The sequence below is a fragment of the Colobus angolensis genome, unplaced genomic scaffold, assembly GCF_000951035.1.
Source record: "Colobus angolensis palliatus isolate OR3802 unplaced genomic scaffold, Cang.pa_1.0 Scaffold42, whole genome shotgun sequence".
Taxonomy (NCBI): Eukaryota; Metazoa; Chordata; class Mammalia; order Primates; family Cercopithecidae; genus Colobus; species Colobus angolensis.
The window spans coordinates 10,753,923-10,759,119 of NW_012117599.1; the positions used below are offsets into that span (position 1 = coordinate 10,753,923).

General features: G+C 44.0%; 1 protein-coding gene across 1 annotated transcript in view; it reads right to left on the bottom strand.

The window, feature by feature from the left end:
* ST6GAL2 (ST6 beta-galactosamide alpha-2,6-sialyltranferase 2) overlaps positions 1-5,197 on the bottom strand; it is an 82,747-nt gene that overhangs the window by 76,752 nt on the left and 798 nt on the right. The window lies entirely within an intron of this gene.

Below are 5,197 nucleotides of genomic sequence, written 5' to 3' on the forward strand. Positions count from 1 at the left end.
CATATTTAATTTAAAGCGAAGTCATTTTAGAAACCACAATTACCAACATGCAAGAACCTCTACTTGAAAAAATTGTATAATTTGAACATGGAAAACCAATTGTTTTAAATTTAATAAAGCATTTTTCTCTTGGGCTCAACCAGTAGAAGCAGCCCAGAGTAGAACTTAATGTGTGAATTACAAACTTCTGAAAACAAGGGCTTATAATCAAGACATTGTAGAATTTTTCTTTACAGTGTATTCTCTAATGCTTTAGCCAATGTATTTCTAAATGCACCAGGAGACTACTTTTTGAGCTTGCTCTCCTTACCAACCCAGTAACTCAAAGCAGATGGATCATTTTCTTGAATCTTAGCCTGAATTTTTCCTTGGAAATTTCACTTGATATGACATGCTTCATATCAGCCCAAATCTCATTCTAATATTGACTGCCTGGATATTCCACATTTCATAGTCCATTTTTAAGTTGCAGCTTAAACCTTTTTCTGCTTCCAGGTTCTGATAAACACATGCTTTCTGTATACATGAGTTCCCTGACATCCTCGTCCATTGTATACAATTTTCCCCATCCAGCAGGCTCAGCCTGGTTTGAGGACATGAAACTTACAGTCACAGGTGGTCTCTGGCCCCACACAATGGCAGGAGTTGTCATTCTTGTTTTCCTCTGTTGAGTGGATCTCAGTCTAACAGCATGGGTTTTGGACACTGAGACACAGGTTCAAATCCCAGCTCTGCCAAGGCACTTGACCTTTCTGAGGTTCAGTCTTCCCATCTGTAAAATGGGCATAATGATATCTCCCAGGATTGTGGCTAAAGTGCACTTTGATAATCTGTGCAAAGCAAATGGCAGGATGTGGTACCTCATAAGTGCAAATTAGTTACTACTGTTACTCTTTGAATTACTCTTATCTCCTGGGGCTGCAGAGGAATTAGCTTTTAAGTATGCCAAAACTTACAAATATCAATTTTGTGGAATCTCACACCAGCAGACATGTTGGGAAGGATTTCATGTAAGCCTTCCGCTTCCAGCCCTGGAAACTGAGCTCTGATAAGGCTGGCTTTCTCCAGTGCTGGTCACTGCAGGAGCACCGGCCAATAGCTTTCCTTAGCTCTCTAAGAAAGTCCAGTGCAAAACTACAAACCTAGGCTTCACATGCTTCTAGCTTTGTAAAACCACCGCTTGCCTTCAATTTGGACTTCTTCCCCAGACAAGACCACAGAGGGCAGCAGAAGCCAGGAGGGCACAGAACCGTTCTGTCCAGATAGAAGTCCCCCATAGTAGGCAGCATGCCTCTGATGTCATTTCCATGCACAGAACAATTCCCCCAACCAACCAGTAGGCACTGGGTACTGTGGGATAATCAGGAACCTGCAGGTGGCCAAGTGAAGATAATAGTGCCACAACTGCGGGGACCCTGCTTTTACCAGGGCTAGGACCTCTCCTAGGGCTGGACCAGATCACCAACTCCTGCAAAGCCTTAGGACTGCCCAGGTCATATTTCATCTCCTTTAAATGTATTTCACCTGTGGACTAGGTAGATTCCAAGTATTCTGAATTGCAACTGTTTCCCTATCAATCCAATGGGAGGCGTGGGAGGTGGCTGGGACTAAGTAAGGGTAAACTTCAAATTTTGGAAGGGGCATAATAAATCCGTGTTTCTCTAACACTGATGTCTTTGCACTGTGTACTTAATAACATTTAGAAACAAATTTCTCAAAAGTTGGAAGGAGAGCTCTCGGGAAAATGGTAGCCATCTTAAACTGAAAATGTGGTAATCGACTAACAGTGGCTGGTCATCCACAGCCCATTCAGTCTATGGCGCTGGCATCAACAACTGGTGTAAGAACATTGAAAATTTCTGTGCAAATACGCACCTGTGTTTCCCTTCTACTTTGCAAAATTACTATATAATTATATGCAATTACTACTTTTATAGTCATTTGGGAATTTCATCCCATTCATTTATTTTTTATTTATTTATTTTTATTTTTATTTTTTTTGAGGCGGAGTCTCGCTCTGTCGCCCAGGCTGGAGTGCAGTGGCCAGATCTCAGCTCACTGCAAGCTCCGCCTCCCGGGTTTACGCCATTCTCCTGCCTCAGCCTCCAGAGTAGCTGGGACTACAGGCGCCCGCCACCTCGCCCGGCTAGTTTTTGTATTTTTTAGTAGAGATGGGGTTTCACCGTGTTAGCCAGGATGGTCTCGATCTCCTGACCTCGTGATCCGCCCGTCTCAGCCTCCCAAAGTGCTGGGATTACAGGCTTGAGCCACCGCGCCGGGCCTCATCCCATTTTTTTAAAGGGATGGGCTTTCAGGTTTCAATGCTTAGAAAATCAAACCTTAACATACACCTGCCATGAGGGTACTATCTGATTCCCTTAGACATTTATGCATGTTGAATTAGATACTTAATTTAATTTAAGCAATTAAATTTTAAGATCTTACTACAGAAAATCCAGGAGAAGAAAAAAATCGATCAGGAATAACACAATATTCTTAAAGAACAAATGCATTAGCAAAGACTGTCCTTATTATCATGCATAAGATATTTTTATTCAAAGTCTCACCAATGAGGGAGCAAATCTGCAAATTAATTAAGAGCTTCCCAGAGGACAAATATCTCCAAGGTTTTGGAAAGGAACCTATCACTTATTTACCTAAGCAGGAGGGGCAGAAGCCTAGAAATGAGTTTGTCATTTCAGAAAAGATTTAAGCACTTGAGAAATGCTTGGATAAATTCTAAACCTGGAGGGTAAAATTTCAATCAGTATCAGTATAAGCAATAGAACAGAGCCTCACACACTTAAGCCATCTCAGAAAGAGGAGAAGCTCCGGGTTGGGGGATGGAACCTCCAGAAACAAGCACGTACAGGAATTTTTTTCAGCAGTCCTTTCGCTATTTAACCGATCTTTGCTGGCTAGATTGGCCACAACACTCTAGACTCAACTTACGTCTTCACCCCACAGAGTAAACCTTTTCCCTCTTAATTATCCTCATCAGAAACTCAACACAGATAATTGCCCTCTTCTGCATAATAAATCATTCACATATTTTCAAATGTTAAATTGTCTCAACCTTGAATCCTCTAGTCTAAATATCCTCAATTTTGTATCCTTGCTTCCTAGATCGTGTGCACCACATAGCAAACTCAACAAATGTTGGTCTTCGCTCTGACCTCTTTCCAAGAGTATCCATCCAAAGCCTCTCTGAACTGTGGAGCTCAGTACTCCATAGAAAGCGGTGACTCCTATCACAATCTCTACAAGAGATGTAACTCAAAACTCCAGAAGCTTTCACAGCATCAAGCAAAAAGGTAAGATGCTATAATTTATACCTATCGAAGTAACAATTGGACAGAGAATTCCAAAAAGTCTTAGTACCTTTTTAACTTTGCAGTAAAATTCAAGGCACTTCACCTATTATTTTAGGGTTTCATCAGTTTTGAGCACAATATCCATTTACCTTGGCCAATAGTTTCTTTTAATGCGTTAGTATAAAATTCCTCAGGTGCTATAAAAATTTTGGTTGTCAGTTCCAGAAAAATAATGGGGGAAGGGGAGTAGGTAAAAACTGGTTCAAGGCCACTCATCATTTCTCCTTTTAAAAGAAGTTTTAACCCTAAATTTTCAGAGTTTTCAGAAGTTTAACCCTAAATTTGCAGCAACAGGATGATATATATATGTGTGTGTGTGTATATATATATCATCTTATGTGTATGTACATACATATACATCATATATATATATATAGATAGATAGCACTTCCCTTTACTGGAATTCTTCCTTAGTCATAAATTATATTTCAAGTTGGCAAAAAATGTTGATCAGAATTTCAAAAAATTGAAGCATCAAAGTAACCAGCGTGGGGTTTTTCAACTGTGCAGAAAGTTCTCTAAATGCAAAATGTGCTGCCTGCCCACCAAAGATCCCCTCACCCAAGCAGGCAGTCCGCGGCGAGGAGGGCCAGCATGTCCCTTTATGGTCAGAAGGGCAGTGGTGCAAAAGACAATGATTTCAACCTAATATGGTTTGCCTCTCGCCAAATTTTTCGCATGTCCAATAACAATAAGTTCACAAAAATCCAGCCAAGCATTACTTTCCCCCCAAAAGTGCTTCTCAGATTACAAAACAGCTTTGAAAGTTCAGCCTGACAAAACAAATATGGTACTAGGAGGAGAGACCTGGAAGGCAATCACAAAAAGTCTCATTTAAATTCCTGGAAAGCACAGCTTCTCCAAACACAGCTATTCAGCTCTTTGGAAGGCAGCACTTGCGAGAGCCATGAGTTCCGTCCCCCAACACAGAACCGGCAAATCCGAATGAGATGGACGTCACACTCCCTACTCCAAAGAATGCATCAAATATCCACTCTGTACACCGCGGAAAGTAAACCCAAAAGCGGAGTTTGCCGCCTGCCAACTACATAAGAATTAACACTCGGGTATTTAGGATTCTAAAGATCCCTACTACCCCTAACATCACAGCTACAGAGAACCAGAAATCAACAGAACACACTTTAACCTTTAAGAAGTGCAGCTTTCTGCTGAAGAAAGACAAACAAAAATCTTCACTCCCTTCCAGAGCCAATAATAAAAGATCACCGTTACTGAGCCACAGGGGCACAACTGTATCCGCCCTTCCCCAAAGTGCAAGCCGTTCTCCTGTTCGCTTCTCCAGAATTTCCTGCTTCTCCCCAAACCACCTTCAATATTCCCCAGACACGGGTCTGGCCCCTAAACGCCGAGTGTAACTCTGCGCAGAGCAGCGCGCAGGCTGCAGCGCCACCGAGGAAGGTGTCGCCCACCCTTAGCCAGTGCCCTCTCTTACCGGCCTTCTGCCTAAGCCTCGCCGCGAAGCGCACGACACCGTGGTGCTCGGCGCTCCCCCTGGCCGCGCGGCACTGGAGTCCGAGGCGTGCGTGTCACATTTTATTCCCCAGCAGCCGCTCGGGTGCGCGCGCCACGCGCTCCCACACTCACACTGACGCCCGCTAGAGCTGGGACCCCGGCCGGGGGCTCCCGACTCACGCCGCCGAACTTGGGGGCTGCAAAAGGCGAGTATGCGGCTGGAGTCGTCCTCGAGTCCTCCTCCTACCACTCCAGGGTCTTCGAGCTGCCCCGCGCTCCGGTCCCGGGCGGCCTGCGGGATCACCTCTCTGGAGCCAGCGCTGCTCCACGCCGGCGGCAGCTGCAAGCGC